This window comes from Drosophila grimshawi, unplaced genomic scaffold (genome assembly GCF_018153295.1).
Source record: "Drosophila grimshawi isolate 15287-2541.00 unplaced genomic scaffold, ASM1815329v1 contig_848, whole genome shotgun sequence".
NCBI classification, from domain to species: Eukaryota; Metazoa; Arthropoda; class Insecta; order Diptera; family Drosophilidae; genus Drosophila; species Drosophila grimshawi.
Genome location: NW_025063692.1, coordinates 4748065 through 4766375, shown reverse-complemented (window position 1 = coordinate 4766375; position 18311 = coordinate 4748065).

Below are 18311 nucleotides of genomic sequence, written 5' to 3'. Positions count from 1 at the left end.
CTGCTTATGGCATGCATACGACGTAGCATGTTCTCGTAATAAATTTCCCAATGAATTTACATAATCGCACACAACAACCAACCACTACCACTCCCCCCTCCAATCCCCTCCAATCCCCGGTCAACCCCCCACGACAGGTTGATCTCTGCGCTTGACTTAAGCTCAACCCAAATATGACAATGACAATGACAATGATGATGATGATGATGTTGATGTTGATCCCACAGATGATGCTGCTAATGATTGCTGACAATGATGATGATGATGAGGTGTTGGTTTTTGGGGCTGGTTACTGTTACTGATTCAATTTGGTGGCAAGTTTCTGGTAACATGTTTGCCACAGATAAACGACTTAGTGTGAAAATGCCAAAAATTGAATTAGTCAGCGTGCAGCGTATGTGGCGATATGCAAGTTATTAGCATAAACAGTGCCAGGCAAGAGCCAAAAGCCAAAAGCCAACAGTCAAAAGTTGGCAGTGGGGCGAAAAGTTTCGCTGGATTACACACAAAATACCCGACGCTTCTTCCAGTTAAGCCGACAAGCAATCTGAGCCATTACAATTTGCATATTGTTCGGCCCCAAAAACTTTGCCAAATGCGACGTGGACGGGGAATGGGAGTTGGTGTTGAGACGTTGCTACACTCAACAAAAAAAGATCGATCAATTTTAGTAAGTCGCCATAAAAAATAGAGAGTTTTTCTATTCGTAAGAAATATTTCCAAACTTTCGAAACTCTTGCCTTAAATCGACAATACAAAAAAATATTATAATAATTTTTCAAAATATTTTCTCTTATTGAGAGAAACATCATTAATAAGAAATAAGAAAGAGATACTATGTTAAATGTTTATATATGTGAAAACATAAAATACAAATGCTTATTAATAAAATAATTAATAAGAAAGCTAATATAATAATCTTCTAGTGACTAGCCATTGGAGTCAAAGGAAAGGCGATTTCATTAATTTAAGTTGATTTTTTTTGATGAGTGTAGGTTAGCAGTCAAGTGGTCAAGTGCTGTTAACTGCTGGCTGTGCCTCACATTAGCTCTCAACTGAGACACACACACACACACACACATACGTATGGGCTATGCAAATGTTTGGGCCGCACATCAGTGCGTATGATTGATGTGCTCAAAAGGGCTGCGGTCGAGTTATTGTGGTTGTTTGCATAGGTCGAAGCCAATAGCAAAAAATTGTGTTCGGTGTTCAAATTGCTCGAGAAACCGCATTTGGACTGCCAAATAAAAAAAGTGAATAAATTGGTAAAGTCACTTGTGTATGTGTGTGTGTGTGTGTGTGTGTGTGTGTGCTTATAGAAAGCCATTTGATTGATGGCATCTCCAGCATAGTGGTGTAGTTTTTTATGCTTTATAAATGATGCGCCTATGGGCATGTTTATTTTTATTCTCATTTTTGCTCTTCACTTTATCTGCCATTTCATCAGTTTTTATTTAGCATATATATATATATATACAGTTTTTTTTAGTCACTCGATTTTTATCAGAATCTAATCAAATTCTTTTTGCTGAATAAAATCGCCACTTAAACTTTACCTGCTATGTATATAAATATACATACATATATATATATATACTCTTTATAGACATTGCTTTTCTGTATTATTAGTTTAAGTACACAACTTCTGGGATTCATTCAATAAGGATTAACTGAGCTATCGAACCGAACAATTTGTCAAAAGTTGAGTTCTCCATGAAAATCTTTTTTTGCATTTATCAAGTTAAGCTAATCAAACTCTTCAGCTATGCATGTTATTTTTAAATATTATATTATTTCGACGAAGTTATTGCAGCTCCCATAGGAACAATTTGTATATTTCTTCAATTTATAGGCAGACGGACTCCAGTCTGTGTGGGAATGGGAAGTTTGATATCTTCATTATAATAGCCATGAGGCTGTGGTCAAGGTTGAACTGACTGCTCTAAATCAAAAATAACAATGACATCTCTTTGTCACATAAAGTATCTAGTTTTTCATATTTTTTTAGGATACGTATGTGTGTGTTGAGTGTGTATGAGTGGTGTGAGTAGTGTGAGTGTGCGTGTATGTGTATCAATGACAATGGCGATGCAGATTGCGGCAGCTACAACTAAATAAGTGGTACACATATATCAATGCCTTGCCACATTGAATATACATCAAAGTCTATAGACACAGACCGATATATGTACTTGCAACAGCAGCAAACAACACACACACATGTGAAGGCAGCCTGGAGCTGTGTGTGTAAACAAATGCGGAGGCAGCCAAGTTCTCTGCTCGGACGGTCAGGATGAAAACAAAGGCGATGGCAACTCTTGGCTGCCTCCTCTTGTGGTAGCTGCGAGCAGTGTCTGTGTGAGTGTGTGTGTGTGTATATACATATATATATATACAGTTGCATTTGAAACAGCTGCTGCTGCTGCTTGCTGCACATTTGACACAGTTTGCAGTCTTTATTGCTGTCGTCGTCTTGGGACGCAAATTAAAAATGTTTTAATAGATTTGTATTTGCACACAAACACACACACACACACTCACTCATTGGTCATAAGCATTCAAAAACAGACACTCAGCACGTATGAACGTAGTTGTTTTCATTAATTTGTTGCCCAATGGTTTTGTGTTCATTGTTTTACTTTGAGAGAAGGCGGCATAAATGGCGTAACTTTTAATTTCCATGCACACACACACCCCACACACACCCACACACCCACACACATGCACACGTGCACAACAATAATAATAATAATAATAATAATAACAGTAAATGTAACAATAACAGCAACAACAGCTGTTCAACGCCAACAACAACAACAGCAACTTGGCAGCAGGAAAATGAGCATTTTCCTTTCAGCCCAATTTCCAAGCGACGACTTTGTTATTTATTTTGAACATTTTGCCACTTTGATATTTTTTTTCTTTATTTTTGTTAGCCCGTTTTTTTTTTTTTTTGCTTATGATAACATTTTCTGATGGAAACTTCTCAACAAACTTGAATATAAATATGTATTTTGTTTTGCTTTGCACACCGATAACAACAAGAGGAAAACCAAAAAAAAAAAAACCAAAAAAAAACAAAACAAAAAACCACGGAACGTGAGGAGAAAGAGAGACAGAGAGTTCAGAGACAGACAGAGAGAGAGGAGAACGCAACGAACGCTTCCGTGCGGAAGTCAAGCGACGACTGAAAGTGAAACTGAATCAAACTGAATTGAAACAGGCGCTTAACTGGAAATCTGCGTCTGCGTATGTGTGTGCCCTGTGTGTGTATGTATCTGTGTATGTGTGCAAGTGTGCAAGTGTGCAAGTATGTGTGCATGTGTGTGTAGGTTGCGACAGCCCGACAGACCTCTGCATGGCAAAGTAACTAGGGACGCTTTTCGTTGCCATCCTTGTTGTTATTGTTTACATTTCATCACACACACACACACACACACTCACACGCACACACACACACACACGCACACACACACGCACACACACACACATTGAAAAAGGAACACACACACACACACACAAATAATGTTAGTCAGCTGTTTTGAGCAAACTTTTGCGTAGCTTTCTTTGACTCTTGGTTTATGTTTGAAATAAAAGCTGTTCTTTATCAGTTTAAATACCAACTTGCTTTTTCACAGTTGGGATATAACTTAACTTAATTTGCCATATATCAAATGACTTAAATGTTAGCTCTTTCAGTTGCTATTAAATATTACTGCTTACTCTTAGATTTTTTTTAAGAAAGTATGCATCTTTTACATTTCTATTAAATAGGCATAATGTATTTTTGAAAGCGAAGAAAGATTTCGCACAAATTTAACAAAGCTGTAGTTCCCAGTTAATAAACGAGCTTGATACGAATATAGGGCTAAAGCTTTTCCAAAATGGTTTCGTTTGCATTCGCAAATAAAAACCAAAGGATTTTTTGATCAACACTTCAAGAGCTGAGCACGATTCAAGTAAATGTGTGTAGAGCTTACCAAAGCTTTTCACAAGTTTGGCCCAGCTCTTCACAAGCTTGCCAAAGCTTTGTTCTATGTATAATTCAAAATGTTTGGCACAAGTCAAGCTTTAAGCTGAACCAAATGGACAGAATCCTTAAGGATTGCAAGCTGTGCAAAGCTTTGTGGCAACTTTTGTCCGAGTTCTGCTCCACTTGTGCCACATGTCAAATGTGGCAGCCACAATAAGTGTTGTGTGGCCGCAACGAGCATCCATACGGAAAGGCGCAAAATCACTTAAGACTGAGCCAGTCAGCAAGTATTTGTTCAGACCAACCACCCCCAATTACCCACAACACATAAATTATTCAAGTCAAAGTCGAGTGCGTATTTACATCTGACAGTTTTTTTTCTTTAACTGGCTACACTCAGAGAAACACACAGTCACAATAAATTTCTTATTTTTCTCGAATCAGAAATTGTAATTGAATTCAGTCAAATTTCATTGGAATAGAGAGTATCAAATCGAAATTTCTTCTTTACCGATTGACAGAATTGAGAACCGGAATCAGAATTCAATGTTTTTTTTTTAAGAAACAGTCAAAGGAACTGATATTATGAGTCCATATAGATTACCAAAAAAAAAAAACATTTAAAATAGTTACCGAAATACTTACACTTTACGTACCTGACCAGGAATAAATCGTATATTTTCCCTGAGTTTTCGGAATGTCAAAAAAGGGTTTTCGAACAAAACCAAATAATTTGTAGCTCCCGTTTCCAAGTTCCTTAATTCAGGACATCTGTTTTTTTCTTTTTATCTGTATTTTCACTTTCTTTTTTCCCCATTCGGTAATTTTATTGTTTGCTTTCTTTGTGTGTACGAGTTACGAGTGTGTTCCTGTGTGTGTGTGTGTGTTTGTATGTGTCATTGCCACATCGGCGGTAAAATGCTGCAAAATTAATGTGAAATCAACACCCAAGCATCGAAGCTGAGACAACAACACAATCTACTTGGCCAAAAACATTTCGTTTTATTTCTATTTTATTTTTATTTTTATTGTTGTATTTTTATTTTTGAGGTGCTTTTGGTAACGGTTGGCGGCTTTCGGTTGATTTACAATAATTGTAACGACAGTCGACATACAAAATAACAAGAACAAAGCATCTGAAAAGCAGTTGAGTGCGTATTAGAAATACCATCTGTAATTCCCTCAGCTTCAGCCTTGAAACAGGGTGTTATATTGAAACAATGCTAATGAACTCGTAAAGTAATCGAATCTTGATTGCATAATTGATGCAATAAGCAGAAGTAAATTAAAATTAAAACGATTTGATTTGATTGATTGGATTTCGATGACAAACTTGTATAATAATTTTTCTGACTTTTTTTTGTAGATTCATATTTATTTCGAGACAATGCTCATTATGTTAACTAGTTTTCTTGCCTATTAAATATTACTTGAAACTACAACTAAACGGTGCCAAGATTTATTTCTGATTATCTTCGTATTTTTTATTTTTTAATGAAGCAGTTACAATAACCGATGCCGATACCATAACGGAACGGAATACCGAAATAATTTTGGGAAGCAATTTAAAACACACTTTACACTTTTCATGCCCAGGTCGGTATATGATTTGACATATAAGATAACATTTTCAATATATAAATATAAATAAATATATAAACGATAATCCCTTTTTGTAACAAAATTAAATTGTTAATTCAGATTAAAAAATGAGCACCCTGTAAAATGGACTGAGGCAGCTGGTAGATGTCGCTGTGTGCCGGTGTCTATTGGGCGCAGCCTCAAGATACAGCTACAGCTACAGATACAGATACGGAGATATTCAGCTAACCGAGACTGACCCAGGCATGCTTATTCGCATTTATGTTCATCGATGAGCACGTGCTCGTCTCTCTCTCTCTCTCTCTCTCTCTCTCTCTCTCTTTCTCTCCCTCTCTCTGTGTGTGTGCATTTGTTAACTGCCGTATTGCAATGGACAACGAGGTCTGGCAAATGGAGCTACCGAGTTTATTAAAAATGTATGCCATAAAAATGGCGATTTCATATGCGAGAAGTGTTTCTGCATATTTACACGCAACGCAGCTTAAATTGTTTCTTAGCGTGTGTGTCTGTGTGGGTGTGTGTGTCTGTGTGTGTGTGTGTCTGTGTGTGTGTGTGTGTGTGTGTGTGTGTGGCTGTGTGCATGCTCGTAAACAGGAAACGGAAATCAGCATGCAGGCACACGCAGCAAAAGCAGTAACAATAACAAACAACACCAACAACAATGGCCATTGTTTTTGACATCCTATTGCCATTAAATATGGAATAAATCATGTTGGGCTAAAAACATTGCCGTTACAACATTATCTATTTTTGATTAGATGCAGACATAATTCATTTTGGCAACAGCAATGAATACATCAAAGTTGCTTCTTAATATATACCAGAAATAAATTATGTTTTGGCTTAGCAACTGTTCTAAGTGCTGTGTTCAGGATATCATGCAGTCGAGCTGACTCTGACTCTGGTCCTTTCGACCCGATGTTAACTGGCCACATTTTCGATATGGCCGCAGTTTTAAGCTTTTGTTCAACATTGCCACAAAGCACGCATTACCAACTAAAACACAGGTGAACAATAAAGACAGAGAGAGAGAGAGAGAGAGAGAGAGATAGAGAGGGAAAGCTGACAGTTTTAGGCATATTCTATGAACAGCCATTGAAGCGATTGTTTGAGTGTGTGTGTATGTTTTGGTATTTTCACTCAGATACAGACACACACACACACACACACACACGCAAGTAATTACTGGTAATATATTTCAATGGGAATTTATGCATTTCGACTAAATTAAGCCCCAAAGAGCCTTAATTATGATTTATCCATTGAAAGATGTATTTGGGGAATCCAATCTTATTTGCAATAAAATCGCTTAAATTTAAATTTTATTTTCACTTTACGATTATAACTCTTAACCCATAATTATTGTTTCTTGTTATAACCAATTAGAAGAACCGATATTATAAGTCCATTTATCCTCATATGGATGCACTTCATAATTTTTATCGACTCGCTTTGATATCAAATTTGTGATATGGTCTTGAATTTAAGAAAATATTTCTTATTGCTTTTCATAAGGGCTCATAAAAGTTTTCCAGTTTTATAGTGCAATTCGCTCCACAAAAATAAAAAAAAAACATAAATAATGCTTTATACTTTATGACAAGGATCTCTTGATTTTTATACTCCCATACGTTTCCATAGTGTGTGACTGTATGCATAAATACATACATATATACATATATATATACGTATGTACATGCATATATATAATTATATACATAAGTACATATGTACATTGTGTAGCAGCAATTAAATGAATGCGCATAGAAAATGAAGCACCCCAAAAACAAATGAAACAAGATATAAAACAAAAAGACATCTTAGCCATGCCGAAGATTATACACCCTTTCACTGGCAAATATAGGGATAACCACATACTGTTCCTATCTAAATAACACAAATAAATATGAAGATAATAAAATAATTAAAAGTTTGGTTAGGATAACTTGGTAAACCAAAAAGATCTCAACTTTTGACTAATGAGAGCTATATTATATAGTAGACCGATCCGCATGAGGGACTAGACAGACAGACAGGCAGGCTGGCTCTTTCGATGCCTTACAAAGTTCAGCACAAAGTCAGAATATCCTTGCAGCAGTATATATTAAAAAAATACAAAAAAAAAGGAATAGAAAAACTAGGCAACCAAGTTAATTTATGGACCGAGTCGACGACTGTGCTCAACTTAAAGCTGAGTGTTTTCAAAAAGTGTGTATCATGAAAATACAAGTGTCAATATATATATATATATATATATATATATAAACCATATGTGTGTTCTTTTGTGTGTGTATGTGTGTGTTTGTGTGTTAGTGGCTTGGCCGGCTTTCAGTTAAGCAAAAAGTTTTACCACCTGCGTTTTTCATTTACATGAGTAAGTTTCCACATTAAACGCAACGCAAAAATGAAAATGAAAATGAAAAGCAAAATTATGCCTTTTGCCGTGTTGCCTTTGCCAACGTGCTGAATGCTTGGGCTGCTCTGCTCCCAGGCAAGCGGGGAGGTTGGGTTCTATGTACAGCCGGCCTTAAAGTTTTTGTGTTTAACAGAGAATGCGTTCTCCAACTTTATACGCAAGCATTCTCACAAAATTCTGGCAAATTTTTATGAATATCATATTTTTGCTTGCCGATGTGCACGTGATTTGAAATGCTTCATAAGCCACATTTCTGTTGCATTTGTAAATATGCCTGGCGATAAAAAGCAATAAATTGCCGCATCAACTTAATTTTTTTTTGACATCATGGTTAACTGAATTTTATTAATGTGATTCAATTAAGATTCAACCAAATGCAAATGTGATTCAATATAAATCTATTCGAGCTGAACGCAAAAGCGATTTTTTTGTGTTTTACATGTGTTGCAAGCCATTTTTAAGCTGCAATAAATAACAAAAAAAAGAGATTTTATTTAATAATAATATTTATTGATTATTAAAGTTGATATTTGGCAAATTAATTAAATTAAATTAAATAAAGAATTAGGGATAAATATAATGAGACATTGATCGACAAAGAGAGAGAGAGATATTGACATAGAGAAGCTGATAGAGATAGAGATAGTGATGGAGATAGAGTTAGAAATAGATACATATGTATATATATATATATTTAGAAATATAGATGCATATAGATATAGAGTTAGAGACACAGACATAGACATAGAGATAGAGATAGGCAGAGAGACATAGAGATCGAGAGATATTTAGCATGATTGCTCATACTTTGACCATATATATCATCCTAGCCATCACGAACCGCTAACACACGACTCACGACTCATCACGCACGACTCACGACTAAGGACACATTAAACGTCCATCACTGTCAGAGTTATCATGGCTTAAGGACATCGCTTGTGCTTGTTGGGCGAATGTGAAACCAAAGTTAAATACATAAGCGCCAGTTGATTAGGCAAACCTAAGCTGGCAAACTGGCAGCTTCTCTTCATGCAACATGGTTGCTTGCTTGCTCGTTTGTGTATACAGCTAAGCATGCGTGAGGTGCCCGCGGCGGCATAAGGCACAACCACAGCCAGCAGCAGCACCACCATCACCACCACCACCACCAACACCATAGCCACAGTCAGAGAGTAATTCCATTGTGCCCGCCCAGCTCGTTTCCCGTTGGCTAACCAACTTGCCTGACTTATTAACTTAACAAAATGCTTTTGGGACTAGCTTTGACTCCGGGATTTTATTTTTTGACGTTGTGGCACCTGCAACGTTGCCGGAGACGCAGCTGGCGGCGCACTTGAATAATAAGCGTCTATTATCAACTGCCAGGTTGCGTAACGAGCCTAGACAACTTTATAGATACATGTATATACATATATTTAAATATGTACTTTACAATATAGATCATACATACTTATCTATATATATATGTGTATATATATATATGTTTGTAGGCCACAGCTGGCTGGAGCAACTGTTTATGTGGGCCTGTTCGCTTGCCGGCGGCTTTTAATAATTATTTCATTTCGCTTTTGCGCTCAAATATTTTATTCATCATTATTATTATGGTTATTGTTATGATGGACAGCTTAAACTTTAAGTTTTTGCCGCACAATTTTCGACTTGCGAAGAATGTGAAAAGTTTATTATTTATATTTTGTTAGGGCTGCAGGGGAGGCATGCTTAATGCTACATGCTGCATGCTGCCATTTAAAATGTATTTAAAATGTTTTTGCGACTCTTGAAATGTCTGTGTGTGTGTGTGTGTGTATATGTGTTCATACCATGTTTTTTTGTTGTTGGTATTATGCTGTAGCCAAATGTGCAGCACAGTTTAATTGAGTTTCATAGTTTGAGTTGTTTTTTGTTTGTTTTCTTTTCTTTTCGATTTTTTTTTCAGTTGTTAGGTTTTGATGTGGTTGCACAGTGTTCAGCTGCGCCTGACGCTATGCAACACTATTTCGAACAATTTCACTTAATTTGCAACCAAGTTTTGTTTTTGGCTTAAAGGCATTTAGTGCTTGGTTTTTCTTGTGTTCTCAATACAAGTTTTTTTTTTTTGTATATTTACATTTCTATCGATAAGAAGTATATTTGAAGTGTTTCCTTATCTTAAAACAACATTTCTCCAATGATTATTTTTGTTTTTTTCTTAGTGCTTTCGCAGCTTTGTTCAGATTAAACTTAAACTGAATAGGCTTAAATGCATTTGAATGTTTTTCAAAGTGTTGGTAACATACAAACACTCTTAAGCACACTCACACACACACACACACACACACACACACTCACACACACACACATACACTCACACACACACGTCTGGAATTCAATTAGAGTTTTGTGTTCTTTCATCAGCTCCTTTTACTTTTGCAACTTGGCTCAGGCCTATTCACATCTTCTCACCATCTCCTCTCTCCATCTCTCTCGCTCTCTCTATCTTTCTCGCTGTCTCATTTTCTTTCTCTTACTAGCACTCATTATCGTCCTTGTCCTCATCCTTGTGCTCATTTTGGTCTTGGCTACTTGCTTTCATTTGCCCCAACACATCCCACAAACATACTCGACAAAGGCTTTGGGCGCGCACACAGCGTGAAATTGTTCTAGGCTCTGTGCTGTGAGCGGGGCGGGGCGGGGCGGGGCGGTGGCGCGGGGTTAAATTATGGAGAGGACAACGCTTGGTATCCTTACCTGCAAAACATAGATACACAAGAGAACAGCTGAGCTGTTGAGCAGTCGAGCAGCAGGCAGTTTTATTTATTGTCGTCCTGTTCTCGTTAGAGGTATAAAGCCAAATTAATCATGACAGGTCGTCATAAAAATAAGCAGCGAATGACTTTCTTTTTTGTTTGCTTCCTTTTTTGCTGGCTAATAAATTCGAATACGAGTAATGAAATCACGTGCTAATCGCATGTGTATGTTCCGTAATCATGTTTCTCTCCAATTTCCCCAAAGATTGCCCAAAAACTCGATTGAAATGTGATATAACTTGGATGCTTCGAAGATGAAGATTCTTAAACAGAAATTCTTATGAAGTTTGAGGCAGTTTCTTAATCAAGTCTATTTAATGTTATCGATAACTGACACGATACACGAATACCAATAAGCATCGCCTTCCGATAGCCATAAAATACACAATTGTAAGGATATATAAATATATAAATTGGAAGGCTATATCTTTAGAATTGTTTTTATTGTTATTTCAAATCGACTTGTTTCGATATTCGCAGCTATCGATAAGTGACTTAGTTTCCACTCTTTGTAGTCTCTGAGATAGCCAATACATTTTGCCCGTTTTGGGAAGCAAAATTGTTATTTGCCTTGAACATATGTATGCATGTGTGTGTGTGTGTGTGTATATGGGTGTGTGTGTATATATATAGAGATATGTGAGTTATATAATGCAACAGCTCAAGTGCCTGAGGTGTTGCTGGCTAAGCAGTTATGCGTTGCGACTGTTGCGGCTCTCAAACTCTGCCACGGGCAGCGGCGACACCAAGTGATGGCGCCACAACACAGCTTGGTCGCCACTTTGGACCACATGATGGGCGTTGATAGGCAACAAGCAGCCGGTGGCTGACACTCGACTGGAAGATGGCGCAGACATCTGGCCTTGCATTGGTCACACATATGAGTCCGAGTAGCTGTTGTGGTAGTAGCAGTAGCAGCAGCAGCAGCAGCAGCATGGTATGGGGTACATGTGGCTTGCAAGACTGGAAGGTATACTGTGCTGGGCTGTGTCTCCCTGTGTTGACAGTTGCACTAATTGCGAAATGCTGTTTGCTCGCCTGCACATGTCTCTGTCTCTTTGTCTATTGCTGTCTCTGTTGCTGTCTCCGGCATACTCATAGGCAATTTGCATATTTCGTTAAGCAGTCGCAAGGACAGCTTTCTTCTCTCTCTGCCTCTCTCTCTTTCTCTGTCTCTTTCTCCCTTTCAGCTCTGTTCGCTGAACTTGTTTATTTAGTGCGTCAAGCTGCGTTTCGTCTCTTGCAATTTAATTGTTTTTTTTTTTTTGCAGACTGCTCCATGCTGCTTTTTTATCGAGGGTATTACACATTTGTCGAGTAGTTTGTTACGCATTGAAGACTATTTCATGCTACAAGGATACGCAATCTTCGTCGTATGTTGTTCTTTCATTTTACTCATGCTCATCGTCTCATACTCTATTTTCTGTTATTTTGCTCATCTCATAATATGTTAATGATTTGCTTTTATTCATTATTTTGCTGATGAATATTTAATCAAGAGCCTTGCGTTGATTTCACTCAACTAATTGACAGTTTGATTAATTGATTGCTGCCCAACAGCCCATCAGCCCAACAGACGTATACGCAATATTTGCTCGCTGAATTAATCTAGCATCTCGTTGACCTTTCATTTGGATTTATATTTGTTTGCGCTGCCTTAATCGAATCATCCAGCATTTTGGGTATTCGTCATGCACTCGACCTGAGTGAATGCACTCGTTTGATAATCGTTACGTAATGCAGTATTTGATTTATCAATTAAATCTTAAGCAGGTGCAACTCAAGCAAGCTATGTTAACCGGTTTTCACAGTTTTGCATTTTACTTAGTTGTTTTACTGATTCACTGCGAAAATCAGCAAGTTGAGTCCATTTTCCGCATTTACCCCCCATTCACCCTCCCCTGCATCCTGCCGTTTAATATTTGAATATGTCATCGATTTTTTCTGTTTCTGGTTCTGAATTAACAGCTGCGGATGTCATCGAGCGGAATGTACTCATATATATATATATATATATATATGATGAGTTTGCATATGCATGCATATTGCATACAGTCGAAAGATTTTTGATTGCTCGATGTATATGCTCTTCAACAATACAAGTCGTATAGTTCTTTAATGGGTTTTTCGCCCAACTCTTGTGCATACTGAAATCTATTCACAATTCCAATAAAGAAACACATTTCAGTTTGCTGAGTGGTTGTTTTTACGAGAGTGTCGCTTGCTGTTTGGTTTAAGTGTTAGTTTTCCATTTTTTCTTAGCTATTGTGGCTCAAATGAAATTGCCAGATCGTAGATCCGAATCCAAATTCAAATCTTGCCAAGAAACTAAAATTCAGACTCCACTAAATGAAGACTCGTTACAAAGTGTGTGGAGTGACAAAGGGTGGATTGTTCTGCTGGCAACAGAAGTTAATTCTCAGTGGGCGTGACTGAATTGCACTTCAAGCTATAATTATCTGTGTGAGTGTGCCATAAGTCGGCTAAGATCCCATATCCTACTTATCACTCCTACATATTGCACTCAGGAAAAAAGTCAAACAGAAGTTTACAAAAATCTTCTGATTTTCACAAAATTTGATGGGTATTTTTCTGAGTTTCAGAAATCGTATCTGTTATTAAGAAATATATGTTGTGGTTTTTGTTTAGTCAGTTTAGTGGAGTTTGTAACTGCTTTCAGTATAAATAAGAATAAGAGAATATAAATAAAAAATAAACATATTTAATTTAATTTCTAAAAAGTAGAAATGCAAATTCTGTGTATAGTTGTGTTTTTTGCGTGTGTGCTTTATTTGTTTAATTAATTTTGAATGACATGGCACTTAGGTACAGTAACTTGGCCATGGTGTGAGACTTAATCAAATGTCTCTGTGCATATTAATTAGTTGCTGCCACATAAATGGCAGGCGGCCGACCGCAAGTATAAAATGGAATTAATTCGGCGACAGCTGCAACAACTACAACTACAACTACAACCACAACAACAACTGCAACAATATTAACAAAAGCAATAACAATAACATGAATATCATTATTATGAACAGGCACCAACATAGCATCATAATTATTGTGTTTCCTGTCGATTTGGCCTCTGCCCTGCGGAGACTCATTTGCCAAACCCTTGGTAAAGCCAAGCTTGTTGCGGTTTTCGTTAACACGCGGTTGAACTTAATTGCCAAACACACACCAACACACACTCACACACACACACAAGAATATAGGCCCTCTTCCTGTTCGGAAAGCATGTAATAAAACTTAATGAGGGCGAAAATTCTTATTGACGCGCTTTCTGCAATGCATAAATGAATAATAGAATTCAGCGAATGGCAATATAATGAAAAACTGGGCTAAGCTGCGTTATGCCTGCCACGCCCACAAAAAACAAAAATTAATATGAAAAATGGATCATCATCAGCATCACCAGCAGCAGCAGCAGCAGCAGCAGCAGCATCAACATCCACCGGTTCATTTTCGATTATTTGATGACGCAGTTACCCAAGAGATTTGTTTGCCGGCCGAATTGAATTTGATTTGAGTTTGTTCCATTGCCCTCAACTTAAATGTGGCCCGTTGCGGAATTTGTTTGCATACAAATGTTGTTCGTCCCTTAACTGATTTGGTTGGTTGGCCACTAAAAGCCGCTCTGACATCACCCAAGGACGTGGCCCTGACAAATGCTTGATTGAATACACGTGTGCGTCTTCAGGCACCGTGCTTCAATCATATTTACCACACGCAGAAAAGTATATAAAGTATTTTATTTCTTTAAATAAGAACTTCATTTCTTAAGAAATGGAATAAATTCGAATAAATTTCCAATAAATCACAATGTTTTAATTTATTTACTATTCTCAGTAAACAAATTGCGCTGAAATTAATTTTTTACTTCTTGCTGAATGTTATAAAGTACTTTTTTAAAATGAGAGGGAAAAAGCTGTGCTAATTTTAACAAATATATTTTTTCTCATATTTAGTATATATTTGTGAAAACCAGATAAAATGCTTAACCGTTTTTTTCTGCGTGTAGACACAGGTTCAAGTAAATCATTCGCCATTGGCAAGAAAACAAGAGCCATGCCACAATAATTGCATTTGGTCCGTAAAGAGAAGTGTCAACAATGCGCATACGCCACGTGGATGCAGTTAACTCTAAGTGATATATTGTCTTCAATGCTGTTGTTGTTGCACGCATTGTGGCAACAATAAAGGTATCAATCTGCTGTATGTGCTGATTAACTGTTTGTTCGACTCATTAGTTGTCCTCCTCCAGAAGAAAGCTGAGTTGAGTTAAGCAAGTGCAAGGACATGTTGATGTCTGATGCCCAGCCAGAAATTGTTATGCCTGCCTTGATTTCGTTACCCATGTGAAAGATGCCCGGCACGTGATGCACACCCACGTTGCGACTTGTGTTTGTGTGTGCATATATACATATAAGTGAGTGTGTGTGTGTGTGTGTATAGCATGTGTATGTGACTCCAGTCAGCACCTGACAAACATTGTAGGTAAGCATTAAAGTGTCTTTTCGTTCAGTTTTGTTGTTTGTTGTGGCTTGTTCTGCAAAATGTGTCTGAATATTTTGAAATAATTTCCACAACATCATTTCTTACTGCTGGAATATATATTTCAAGGGTAGTCCTTTGTGATAAAATATGTATGATTTGGATATATATATAATTTTTAAAATTAATTTGCTTAAATTCACTTTATTATTAAAAGTGATATTAAAGTTATATTAATATTTAATTGCTTACACATTGCTCACATAATATTTATATTTAAAATTCTGTTTTTTTTTTTAAATTACTTTTCTTGTTATGCTATATTTATAGTTCAAACTTTATTTCCTACGTTTTTATTTTGTAAATTTGTCCGGGTAAAAAGAGAAATGAATGAAAAACACTTTAAACAAATTAAATTGTAAATATAAGCATACAAATAATGAACAATTTATTTTATTGTTTACAATGCAGCATTCTTTAAATGCTATTGGGTTTTCTATCCTTAAGACTTTGCTTGACATATTTAATTAAACATAACAATTTATACACATTTTATATACTGCTAAGACTTCTTTAAGCCGCTTATAGGTCTGGCTAAAAGTGGGACTGCTGCCTTATCGCAATTGCAATCATAATTTAAGCATTTCTAAACCGTTTTTTGACTGTAAGTTAGTTGAAAATATACAAAAAAAAAGAAAATTGTATCTAAAAATGTGCCTGAGAATGGGGTTCACATGGACGGCGTCAATTTGGGTCACGAGCGCTTATGGGCTGCGTGTATGGAATTATTTCGTTATGCGTCCGGCAAGTCATGTTGGATATGAATGCCACTTGGAAATGAGGAGCGTGTTGGCTTCTTCGTTGCGTGGCAATGCCAGTTGCATGAATGTGCCCATGCTCGGGTTCTATTCGGGTTGAACTATTGGCTTTTGGGTACGAAATGTTTCACACGCACACACACGTGCATACACCCACAGACCGTTTGCCACACGTGCCACCAGCTAGCCAGTTAACATAGAAAAATGTGCTGCAAACAATTTTGTGCACTTGGCTTTTGTGATTTTGCGAATGGCAACCGACTCAAAAAAAAAAAACAAAAAAAAACAAATCCCGCAGCCCAAAAGTTGAAGTTGTGCAGCACCTGCCGCAAATTGAGGTGCCGCAATCGTTTGGCAAAATTTCAAGGCGTTGTCACGTTTCAAAATGTTTCGCAATTTTCCAACAGTCAACCATTTTCCCTCTCTCTTTCTCTCGTTATCCCTCTCGCTCCCTCTCACACTCTGATTGTTCAGGTAAAGTTTCGGATTTCTTTTTTTTTTTTCGCTACTTTAGTTTGTGTTTTCTCCGTGTGTTTGCCTTCACAGCAATAATGACGACAACAATGTTGTAAGTTATGAGACGAGGCAAGCTTGTGACGCATGTTCAAGCACCGCGACATTTTATGCTTCATCCATGCTATCTATTTTGGAGGTTAGTCAAATGAATTGGGTTTATTCCGGTCTCGTTTTTTTTTTTGTATTAAAATTCTTTTATTTGTATTAAATATGAGAGCAAATAGGAGTCTCGAATTATGCATACTAGTTTGGCAAGGGACACCTGCATGAATGACAACTTGCAACGCATTGAACTTAAGCATGTCAAATGGCATTGCAAATGAGCCGCAGACAGCTCCGGGGTACGGAGCGGGGTTTGTGTTGGAGGGGGGAGGATTGTTGAGCATAAGCTTTCTCAGATATTCCCCGAAGTATACAATAAAGTATATCACTTTATGAACCTGGTCCGGAGTCAAAGAGAAAAGTGCACGGAAATAATATTAAATTGCATACGTAGAGGGGAGTAGAGCAAAAGCAAAATGTAAAAAAAAAAAATAAACTAAAAGAAACGTTCATAAATGGCATAAGAGAGGACAATAAATTAGGCCAAGAGTGGACAGTTAAAGTGCCATGGCCTATGCAAAAGAAGAGCTGAAGCGAGACACGAGGGAGCAGCGAGAAGGGATATAAATTTAAGCGAACAAAATAAGTTTACATATTAAAAAGGAATATAAAATCAGAATACCAGGAAATTTGCATCAAAAGTGGAAAGCGGAAACAGAGCAAAATCATTTGAATTAGAAACAGTCCTGGCGAGAATTGGAAAGGCAAAGTTCCAGAAAAATCAAAACACAAAATAAAAAAGCTATCTGAGGCACGTCAAAGAATAAAAACCTCAGTCGACCGGAGACAAACTGCTAACACATTTAATATCTTCAATTATAATAATAATATATATATATATAATTTTTTTTTTATATAAATTATTCCACATTTGTATCAGAGAGTGTGGATACCTGCATGCCACAACTTTTTCACTGGCTTTCATTCTTCCACCGATTTTTGCTACGTGCTGCGATGATGATGATAATTTTAAGGCCAAATGCGAGACACTCAATAAGCTATATTTATACATATTGTGTGTAAAATAAAGGTTTTTCATTTGAGTGATTCTTTCCAGGACAGCTATATAATATATATGTATTAATAGTATAGTAGTCAGTCGGATAACTGACAAGTTTCAACGAGATAGCTGTGAAACATAAACAGACAGGTGAATTGAAAATAAGAACATGGCTATATCGAGTCGGCTACTGATGATGATCAAGAATATATATATACCGAATAGATAACGGAAATAACTCCCTTAAAGCGACGACAACATTTAAGTACCTTCTACAGCGATACACATTACTAGCAAAATTACAAATTTGAGCTGCCCTTTTGCAGCAGACAGTTGAGGAAAAGTTAAATTCTGATTGTATAGAGAGGGCAAGGATATTTCTTTGTTTTAATTTATTGTATGCCCCTAATTGAACAATTACTTATTCATATACACAGTACATATTTATGCATATATGTATCTGTATATATTAATGTAAAATAAAATAACAAACAGCTGAATTTTGGTATTTTATAATGGGAGCATCATCGCATTGTTACTGTTTGCTAAAAGCTTCCCACATTTATATGTATATATGTATGTACATGTTTGT